At 35.3% G+C, this 11,464-nt stretch overlaps 1 long non-coding RNA gene and 1 other non-coding gene across 3 annotated transcripts; both read left to right on the forward strand.

Annotated features, from left to right (window-relative positions):
* Nucleotides 1–1,521: 1,521 nt before the first annotated feature.
* Nucleotides 1,522–3,091, forward strand: LOC118629272. Of its 2 annotated transcripts, none has more exons than XR_004959466.1 (3): nt 1,522–1,581; nt 2,319–2,466; nt 2,967–3,091. It is a non-coding gene; the product is annotated as an uncharacterized LOC118629272 (long non-coding RNA). The 2 variants fall into 2 exon arrangements; XR_004959465.1 differs by having other exon boundaries at nt 1,525–1,618.
* A 2,811-nt stretch (nt 3,092–5,902) lies between these two features.
* On the forward strand, nt 5,903–6,004 carry LOC118630412. Its single transcript, XR_004959634.1, has one exon. It is a non-coding gene; the product is annotated as a U6 spliceosomal RNA (small nuclear RNA).
* Nucleotides 6,005–11,464: the final 5,460 nt, after the last annotated feature.

Genomic DNA, 11,464 nt, shown 5'->3' on the forward strand with positions numbered 1-11,464 from the left:
AATATCCACAATCTTAATCTGATGTCAACTCTAAAAAGGCAGTATTAAAGGTGAGAGCAGGAGAAATGTAATCAGAAAGTCTAATCAACTGAGATGGTCTAAAAAATATATATTGTAGTTTCATGAGTTTATTTGCTTTGCTTGTTTTGTGTGTGTGTGTGTGTGTGTGTGTGTGTGTGTGTGTGTTAGTTTTTTCTTCATTTGTGGAGAATGAACCAACAAGAAACCATGAGGGAAGTAGTAGTTCTATAGGCAAAATATAGTTAAGACTTGGATTAAACTGTAATAGTGAGAGGACACATTCTAAAAGCTAGTGGAAAGAAAATGTTGACAGTACTTGAAAACTACTAAGCGTAAAAAATACTCAATTCCCAGATATTTATTGAGGACCTGCTATACATGCTATCTGTACATTCAGGGTGGGACATCCAAAGTAGGGAACAAGGAGGAAAAGAAGATAGATACAGAGAACTAAATGTCATAGTTCCCCCCTGGGCTAGATATCTTATTTGTTTCTCCAGATTCACTCACTGCTCTTCTTCACCCTCCTTTCTAGAATGCTGGTCTTCATGGACCACATCATTGCATTCCCATGCTTTATGGTGGCCAGATGGTTTCCATCAGTGGGCAGCACTGCCAGGAGATTGGAGGGAGGGAGGGCAGGAAGAGAGTGAGGTCAGGGTATTTATCCCATGTGCCTCCCTGCAAAGTTGCTTCAGATACCAGTATTCCTTCACTAAAGATGCTGGTAAAGCCTCCTTCTCCTCTTACCTTTGGTTTTAGCAGTGGTAACACCTCCACTGTTCCCTAGGTTAATACACCATCCTTTTTGGTTTCCCTACACCCTCAATTTAGTAAACAGGCCTTTGTACTTTAACTCTCCTCAAAGTGCCTTTCTTCTAGTGTGTCATCTGTTTCTTTTTGGGACATAGTTGACATCAAATAAAATCACAAACTAGGGCTGCCTTAACAAAACACCACAGACTGGATGGCTTAAACAACAGAAATTTATTTCCTCAAAACACTTGAGGCTAGAAGTTCAAGATTAAGGTGTTGGTAGGACTGTTTTTTTTCAGAGGCCTCTCTCCTTGACTTGCAGATGGCTATCTCCCTGTGTCAAAAGATGTTTCCTCTATGTGTTTATGTTCTAATCTTGTCCTTTTATAAGGACACAGGTCATACCGGATTAGGACCCACCCCAATAAACTCATTTTAACTAATTTACCTATTTTAAAGACCCGTCTCCAATGATAGTCACGTTCTGAGGTACTGGCAATAAGTACTTCAACATATGAATTTGGTCAAAGGGAACATGATTCAGTTCACAAATAAGTCAGTCAAATAACAGATGTTGGAAAAAAAAAAAAGAATAAATTAGAAAATAATATCTCAAGATAATGAGTACAAGATAAATATAAGGATAGTGTTAAACTTTAAGCAGAATTTTAGAAATGGTAGAAGAAAGGAAAAATTTTAAATGAACACAGTTTTATAAATGTGTGTATAAATTTTATGTTTTTCAGTGGCAGATTAAAATGGAGAGGCACAAAAGAAATCACATGAGCTAGGAAGAACAATCAGGTGTGGAGACTGAGCTGGGAGCCATATAGACAACAAAGTAATAATTTGTGAAGCACTCTAACAAAGATTACTAGTTATCTTGTCTCCTTCCTCTGTGAAAATAACTATAAGAAAATAACTCCTGTTTTTTCTGGACCTTTTCCACAAAATGACCTTTTTAGATTTCTTTCTGGTCTCCATTGAAAGTAGGTGGAGACTTGTGACTAAACTCTGTGATCAATGGGATGTATTCAGAAGTGTTCATATTATCACTTCTGAGAAATATTAAGAGTTACCTTGCTTATGTCCCTTTATTCTTTCATCCCCTTCTCCAACCTGCTGCTTAGAGAAAGGATGCCACAAACTTGGACCAAATCAAGCACATGGGACAAGAGAAGAGGAGACTAAGTCCCTAGTGACTGCGAGACTTCTATGCTACCCTGCAGTCTCTATGGTTACATAAGAAAAAACAACCATCTTGTTTTCTGCCTCACAGCAGAAAAGAATGCTAATTAATATGAGCATTTTTTTTTTTTAATGTGCTAGCTACTGTTCAGGTTTTTACATGTATTATTTCACTTAATCCTATGACAATTCTATATGTGGGTACTATTATCCTCCATAAGGACACAGACACAGAGGTACTAAATAATTTTTCCTAAACAACACACCTTGTAGAGTTTAAGATTTAAACCAGACTAAGAATCTGACTCCAGAGTCCACCCTCTTAACCACTATGTAAAACTTCCACCCTCTAGTCTCTGATCTGATATCCAAGCATTCCCTGAGTGGGGAATACAGTTATTTTGGCAAGCTACAGCCTAAAGAAGAGAATCTTACTTGAATTTGGAACAAAGCTACAGTCAGTCATCAAGGGAGAAAAAGCAAATGAAATGAAAAACTTTGGTAAAATTTTCTTCATACCTATAATCTTATTTTTATTGCTTATTTTAGCCTAAAATTTGCCAGTTTTTGGTTTACTCGAAATGTGCCTCTTTCTAATTAATTAAAAAAAAAAAAAACTTTACAGAGCCTCTTGTGAAGCTCTATAAGTCTAAAATGCACGTGCTTTCTAGTCGGCAGCCCCACAGGACAAGAAGGTGTTTTAGATCTGTGCCGCAAAGGGCTTCCCCTTGGCCATATTCTGCCAGAGTCCTTCTCGGAACCCCAGCTGGGATAATCTTTGGTGCAATCCATGGGCAACTTCTGCACTTAATGGTCAAATTTCTCTTGAGAAAGACTCAGCTCCCAGTCAGAAGTCAATCCTTATGGTGACAGTCTCTGTTGCACTCCCTTTAGCAGCAGGAGAGCTTTAAGAGTGTTACTGGGCTTTGTTAACCCCTCTCTTAGAGAAACTGGAGAAAAAGGATTTTAAGGGCATCTTGATTTTTTTTTTTCCCCTTTAGTGTTTGAAAAGAGGAAAAAACTGGACCAGTGGATATTGTTCTATTCCCTTCCCATCTGGCCACTTAAAAGGCTTCAGAAAGGCCATTGGACCAACTCAGAGGATATTAACACAAGATAATTCTGTAAAGAAATAAGGCAATAAATAAAGGATCTGTTTATTCACTTTCAGTAAGAAGTTCTAAAGGCAGAATACAGAAGGTAAAGAACCTATGATGTCTCTCACATGATTTGCTTTCAGGCAATAAGTAGTACTGATCCTCAAGAATGCTTATTCGGATGGGATTTTGAAATGAACATATCCCTACACCTATTGAAGTTCTAAATTTCTACTCCTTGTGACAAATTGCTACAGCTAAAACAGACATTTGAAAAGTACATTTATAATCAGTATTATGTCATCTTTAGGTAGAAATAAGTGTGTATTTCTTTTCTAAAACAGCTTTATTGAAATATAATTCATATAGAGTAAAACTTACCCATATTAAGTGCATAATTAGATAACTTTTAGCAATGTATGCAGTCATTTGACCACCACCACAATCAGGCTATTAAACATTTCTATCACCATCAAAGATTCCCTTGTGGCTCTTTGCAGTCAATCCTCTCACCACTACCTCAGTCCCCTGACCCCAGGAAAACTTTGATCTGCAGTCACTGTGTTTTCCTTTTTACTAGAATGCCATATTAATGAAAAATACAATATTTAAAGTTGTTGTTTTTTTATGGCTTCTTTTGCTTGGCAGGACATTTTTGAGATCCATCTATATTGTTGTGTACATCAGTAATTCATTTATTTTTATTGCGGAGTAGTGTTTCATTGTATGGAAAACAATTTGTTTTCAATTTTTTTATTGTAACTAATACTTCTAGGAGCACTTGTACATGTGTTATTGTAGATATATGTTTTCATTTCACTTTGGTAGATAACCTAGGAGTGAAATTCCTGAGTCATATGATAAGTGTATGTTTAGCTTTATAAAAAACTGCTGGAATTCTTTCCTAAGAGCCTTATTATTTTATATTCCCACCAGAAAAGTATGAGAGTTCTAGTTGCTCCACATTCTGTCAACCTTTTGGCAAGGATTAAAATATCTTTTTAATTTTAGCTGTTCTAGTGGATGTACAGTGATATCTCATTATGATTTTAATTTGTATTTCCATAATGACTAGTAATGTTGAGCATATTTTATGCCCATTCATATGTCTTCTATATGAAATATCTGTTCATATTTTGTCCATTTTTTGAGTTGTCTTCGTATTGAATTATAAGAGTTTTAAACATAGTTTAGATATATGTCTTTTGTCAGATACATATTTTGCAAGTATTTCTCCCAGTGCTATGGCTTACCTTTTCATTTCCTTACAGGTATCTTTCAAAGAGCTTTTATGAAGTCCAATCTATTATTATGTATTTTATACTTTGTAACTTTTTTTTGTTTTATCTAAGAAGTCTTTGGCTAACCATTTGCTTTTTATCTACTATTTTACTAACAAAATTATATTATTTTAGTTCTTAGGTTTAGGTTTATGAGACATTTGAATTAACTTTTATGTAGGATGTGAGATAAAGGTTGAGTTTCACAATTTTCATACCGACATCCAGTTGTTCCATAACCATTTGTTAAAAAGACTATCCTTCTCCACCAAATTGCCTTTCCCACTTTGTCAAAAGTCAGTTGTTCATATATGTATGGGTCTATTTGGGGATTCTCTATTCTGTTCCACTGGTATGTTTGTCTGTCTATACCCCAATACCACATTATCTTAAATTCAGGTAGTATTAACCCTCCATTTCTGTGTTCCCTCCCCCCCAAAGTTGTTTTGGATACTCTAGGTCCTTTGCATATCCATACGAATTTTAGAATCAACTTGCCAATATCTACAAAAAATGTTTGCTGGATTTTAGGATTGGTATTGTATTGAATCTGTAGTTCAATCGGGTGAAAATTGACATTTTAATAGCATAGAGTCTTCTGACCCATGAAAAAGATAAGCAGTCCTCCCTTGCCACTTTGCGTTTCGACTTTCGCGGCTTCACTCTATCACGGTTTTTTCAAATACTATATATTAAAAGTCGAAAGCACAAAGTGGCGAGGGACAACTGTGTATAAATAAAGAATCCTACTTCACGGAACTTCATTTATTGCTGTAGAGTCTGGAACTGATTAACTGTGATGAACGAGGGCTGACTATATCTCTCCTTTTGTTTAGGTCTTATTTAATTTATCACAGTAACGTTTATTAGTTTTTAGTATACAGGCCTTTCACATCTTTTGTCAGACTTAGCCCTAAGTATATCAAATTTTGGGTGCTATTATAAATGATACTATTTTAAAATTCCTTTTGTTCATTGCTAGTGTAGAGAAATGTAGTTGATTTTTATAGAGATAGTATATCCTGATAAGTTAAAGTCACTTATTAATTCTAGTAGCTTCTTTGTTGATCCCATTAGATTTTCTATGTAGATAATCATGTATGCTGTGAATAAAGACAATTTTAATTCTACGTTTTCAAAAAGTAAAAGACTTCCTCTCCTAGCATCCTTCTACCCACTCAGGCTTCAGAGATAAGCACTGTTAACAATGTTTGGTTTTAGTTCCTCTGGAAATCACAGTATTTATGTGACTCTGTAATTCAAATTTAAATAGTGTCTAGTGACACTCTATGATGAAAGATGAAAAAAAATTATTCTATTTTCCCTTCCTTCATTCTGTTTTTCTTCCTCTGACTCCCATTTTTCAAATTACATTATACTTTTACATTATTTGGATTTATGTCAATTATTTCTATCTCTAATCATATGATCAGTCTCTTCGATAAGTGGTATTGGGAAAATTGAACAGGTACATGCAAAAAATGAAACTAGATTACCAACTTACACCAAGAACAAGAATAAACTCAAGATAAATAAAAGACTTAACTGTAAGTTGCATGCTTGCTTTGGTAGCACATATACTAAAATTCCAACAATACAGAGAAGATTAGCATGGCCCTGCACAAGGATGACACACAAATTCGTGAAGCATTTCATATTTTTAAGTTGCAAAATCAAAAATTCAAGAAGAAAACATAGGTAGTAAAATCTCACACATCTGCTGCAGCAATATTTTTGTTGATATGTTTCTGAGGACAAGGGAAACTCGAGAAAAGATAAACAAATGGGACTGCGTCAAGCTAAAATCTTCTAAACCACAAAAGAAACCATCAACAAAATGAAAAGAGAACCCACTGTATGGGAGACAATACTTGCCAATGATACATCTTATAAGGGGTTAATTTCCAAAATATATAAAGAACTTATAGAACTCAACACCAGTCCAACTTAAAAATGGGCAAAGGATCTGAATAGATACTTCTCCAAAGAGGACATACAAAATGGCCAACAGACATATGAAAAAATGCTCAATGTCACTAATCATTAGAAAGATGCAAATTAAAACTAAATGAGGTATCACTTCACATCTGTCAGAATGGCTGCCATCAACAAATCCTCAAATAACAAGGGCTGATAGGATGTGGAGAAAAGGGAACTGTAGTACCTTGCTGTTGGGAATGCAGACTGGTGCAACCACTATGGAAAACAATATGGTGTTTCTCCAAAAAATTAAAAATGGAACTGTCATTTAACCCTGCAATCCCACTCTTGGGAATATATCCTAAGAAGCCTGAAACACCAATCAAGAAGAATATATGTATTCCTATGTCCATAGCAGCATTATTTACAATAGCCAAGATCTGGAATCAGCCCAAGTTCCCAAAAGCAGATGAGTGAATAAAAAAAAAAAAAAAAAAAAAAAGCTGTGGTACATTTACACAATGGAATGCTGTGTGGCTGTAATAAAAAAGAAACTCTTACCATTTGCAACAGCATGGATAGACCTGGAGAGCATTGTGCTAAGCGAAATGAGCAAGTCAGAGAAATACAAATACCATAGGATCTCACTAATATGTGAAATCTAATGAACAAAATAAAATGATAAACAAAATGAAACCAGAAACATGGATACATGGAACAGACTGGAGGGAGCCAGAGGGGAGGGAAATGGGGTGACTAGATAAAGAAGTTGAAGGGATTAGCTAAAGAACATAAATGCATATCTCATGGACATGGAAAATAGTATGGTAAAGGCCAAAAGATGGGATAGTGGGGGAAGGTGGAGGTGGGCAAGTCGGAGGGAGTAATGGGGAAAGTCTGTAATAATGTCAATTTTAAAAATTTTAATAAATGAAAAGAAAAAAGGGAGAATGTATTAAGTACCACTTTGACAAATACATTAGCAACAGTGAGTTAATGTCAAACTAGGAAGTAATTCTTTACATATATTCCTAGAAGTGGAATACTATGAAACTGTAAAAAAGAAGGACCTATTACCCTTCGAGACAGCATGGAGGGACCTGGAGAGGATTATGCTAAGTGAAATAAACCAGTCAGAAAGAAACAAACATCACATAATTTCATTTATATGTAGACTCTAATGAACAAAATAAACTGATGAATACATAGAACCAGAGGCATAGAAACATGGAACAGAGAATATCAGAGGGAAGAGGGTGGGTGGATGGGAAAAGATTAACCAAAGAATTTATATGCACATATGCATTGCCCATGGACACAGACAACAGGGTAGTGAAGGCCTGGTGTGGGGTGGGAATTGGGTGGAGGGGCAAGGTGGGGGAAGGGAGGGAACATCTGTAATACTCTCAACAATACATTTAAAATAAATAAATAAAAATGCTGCTGCTATATATAAAAAAAAAAACAACTAGAAAGTAAGGATATAGAAATTCAAATACAAAATGAAAATTTTAAACTATAATTTTTTAATCTCCAGACTCAGCCTTTTGCTCCACTGAAATGTCATTCCTTGCCCAGGCCAGTTTGGCTCAGTGGTTGGAGCATCGGCCTGTAGACCAGAGAGTCCCGGGTTTGGTTCCTACTAGGGGCACGTACCAAAAAAAAAAGAAATGTTATTCCATAAATTTTATGGTTTGGGATCCTTGTAATCTTATAATTCCCCACAAATTGACTTATTGGTTTCATAAATTTTCTCCTCAGAAAATATGAAAAAATTTCTGGAATTCTAATTTCCTATTGTGTTGTAGTTTTTCACTTTCATGGATGTGTGTATTTTGTTAATTCTAAGTGGGTTTTTAAAATAAACTTAGAACCCATAAGCTTTTTTCTAGTTCTGATATATGCAAATGAGAGCTTTTAAAGGAAGAAGAGTGGTTATCATCTTCATCGAAACTTTATTTGCAGATGTGATACTAGTGTTAGACCATCCTAAATCTAACTTTTCACAAATGGCCTCCAAAATTATTTGAAATCTGTTGCACTTTCTATTAAGAATGTTACATATTGAAATCTACCCAGGGGGGTACAGACTGACAATCCCCAGAAGAGGGGGTGGTGGGGGAGAGATAATCCACAGAACTTATATGCATGCGTGCATGAACAATGGACATGGACATCAAAGCTGGGGACAGGGCAGGAAGGGAGGGGGAGGGGGAATCAGGGGCGGGGGAGAAACATCTGTAACAAATATAAATAAATTAATTTAAAATAAAATAAAAGCAGTTTGATAGAAAGAAAGAAAGAAAGAAAGAAAGAAAGAAAGAAAGAAAGAAAGAAAGAAATCTACCCAGGAAAGTAAGACTTGACAGTGGTGTTTAACATGGGACCTCCCACACTCATCCCAAACACAGTAGAGCGAGCCACAACCAGGGGAACACCAACACCCACAGGGAAAATTTGGAACGCTCCAAAACCCACTGAGACAGCCAAAATGGTGAAACAAAGAAACAAATTTCAAATGAAAGAACAAGATAATTCAACAGAAGATGAAATAAATGAAAGGGAATTGAGCAAGATATCAGAGAAAAAGTTTAGAGTAATAATCATGAGGAAATTTAACAGCATATGTAAAGATATAGAAACATTGAAAACCAATCAATTGGAAATGAGGAATGATATAGGAGAAATATAGAACACTTTGGAAGGAATAAACAGCAGAGAAGAGAAGGCTGAGGACAGGATCAATAAATTAGAAGACAGGGCAGAAAAAAATCACCCAATCAGAGAACCAAAAATAAGAAAACAATTTAAAAAGCAGGAAGACAGCCTAAGAGAACTTTGGGACAAAATGAAATGTAACAATATGCCCATCATAGGAGACCCAGAAGAAGAAGAAAATGAGCAAGGGTTAGAGAATATATTTGAAGAAAACGTGACAGGAAATTTCACTAACTGAGTGAAGGAAAAAGGCATACATGTACAAGAAGCACAGAGAACCCCAAGTAAGAAGAATGCAAACAGGCCTGCACCAAAACACATAATAATTAAAATGCCAAAATTAAAGACAAAGAGAGAATCCTAAAGGCATCAAGGGAAAAGCAACAGGTTACCTACAAAGAAACCCCCATAAGAGAAGTCAACAGAAACACTACATGCCAGAAGGGAATGACATGAAGTAATCAAGGTAATGAAAAATAAGGATCTGAATCCAAGACTACTCTATCCAGCAAGGCTATCATTCAAAATAGAAGGTCAAATAAAGAGCTCCCAGACCAAAAAAAAATTAAAAAAGTCTAAGGGAATAGATTAGCACCAAACCAGCACTGCAAGAAATGTTAAAAGGACTGCTGTAATTAGTAGAAGAAATAGGAAGAAAAATAGAACCACACTAAACAAAAATGGCAATAAATAGGTACATATCAATAACCTTAAATGTAAGCAGATTAAATGCTCCAATCAAAAGACAGAGTAGCTGATTGGATAAGAAAGCATGACTCATATATATGTTTTTTACAAGAGACCCACCTCACAACAAAAGACTCACATAGGTTGAAAGTGAAGAGATGGAAAAAAATCTTCCAAGCAAACAGAAAGGAAAAATAGCTGGGGTAGCAATACTCATATCTGAAAAAAATAAACTTCAAAATGAAGGCCATAACTACAGACAAAAAAGCCACTACACAATATTGAAAGGATCTATCCAACAGGAAGATATAACCTTGGTAAACATATATGCACCTAACATAGGAGCACCAAAATATATTTAAAAACTTCTGGAGGACTTCAAAGGAGAAATCAACAGCAATACAATCATAGCAGGGGTCTTAAACACTACACTGATATCACTGGATACTCTAGACAAAACATTAACAAGGATACAGAAAGTCTAAATGATGCACTAGATCAAATGGATTCAATAGAGATCTACAGAGAATTACACCCCAAAACTGAAGAATACACATTCTTCTCAAGTGCACATGGAACATTCTCAAAAATAGACCACATGTTAGGACACAAAGTAAGTCTTCACAAGTTCAAGAAGATTGAAATCTTATCAAGCAAGTTCTCAGATCACAGTGGCATAAAACTAGAAATCAATTACAGCAAAAACATTAAAAACATAGTGGTTAAATAACAAGTTATTAAACAATTAATGGTTTACCAAGGAGATCATGGAAGAAATTAAAAACTTCCTGGAAACCAATGAAAATGAACACACAAAAACACAAAATCTATGAAATGCAGCAAAAGCAGTCCTGAGAGGGAAATTCATAGCAATACAGGCCTACCTTAGGAAACAAGAAAAATTTCTAATTGACTATCTAACCTCGCAACTTAAAGAACTAAAAAGCAAATGAAAAGAAAAACCCAGAGAAAGTAGAAGGAAAGAAATAGAAAAGACCAGAGCAGAAACAAATGACATAGAGACTAAAAAAAAAATTCAAAAAATCAGTGAAACAAAGAGCTGGTTCTTTGAAAAGATAAACAAGATTGTTGGACCTTTAGCTACACTCACCAAGAAACAGAGAGGACCCAAATAAAATCAGAAATGAAAGAGAAGAAGTAACAACTGGCAAAACAGAAATACAAAGGATCGTTAACAAATACTATGAACAATTATATGCCAACAAACTGAACGAGTTAAGAGAAACTGTCTAGAAACACATAGTCTCCTAAAACTGAACCAGGAAGAGATTCTTGAACAGACCAATAACAACAAAGAAAATTGAAACGTAATCAAGAATCTCCCAGCAAACAAAACCCTGGGCCTGGACCTTCACGGGGGAGTTTTACCGAATATTCAAAGAAAAACTAACACTCATTCTCCTCAAACTATTCCAAAAAATTTAAGAAGGAAGACTTCCAAACTCATTTTATGAGGCCAGCAAAATTCTAATTCCAAAACCAGATAACGACACTACAAAGAAAGAAAACTACACACCAATATCCCTGATGAACATAGATACCAAAATTCTTGAAAAAATATTAGCAAATAAGATCCAGCAATACTTTAACAAAATTGGGATTCATCCCAAGTGGGATTCATCCCAGGGATAAAAGGCTGGTACAATATTTGCAAATCATAAATGTGATACACCACACAAAATGAAAGATAAAAACCATATGATCATATCAATACACACTAAAGAAGCATTCAACAAAATCCAGCACTCATTTCTGATTTAAAAAACACTCAGCAAT

The sequence above is a fragment of the Molossus molossus genome, unplaced genomic scaffold (genome assembly GCF_014108415.1).
Source record: "Molossus molossus isolate mMolMol1 unplaced genomic scaffold, mMolMol1.p scaffold_m16_p_14, whole genome shotgun sequence".
NCBI lineage: Eukaryota > Metazoa > Chordata > Mammalia > Chiroptera > Molossidae > Molossus > Molossus molossus.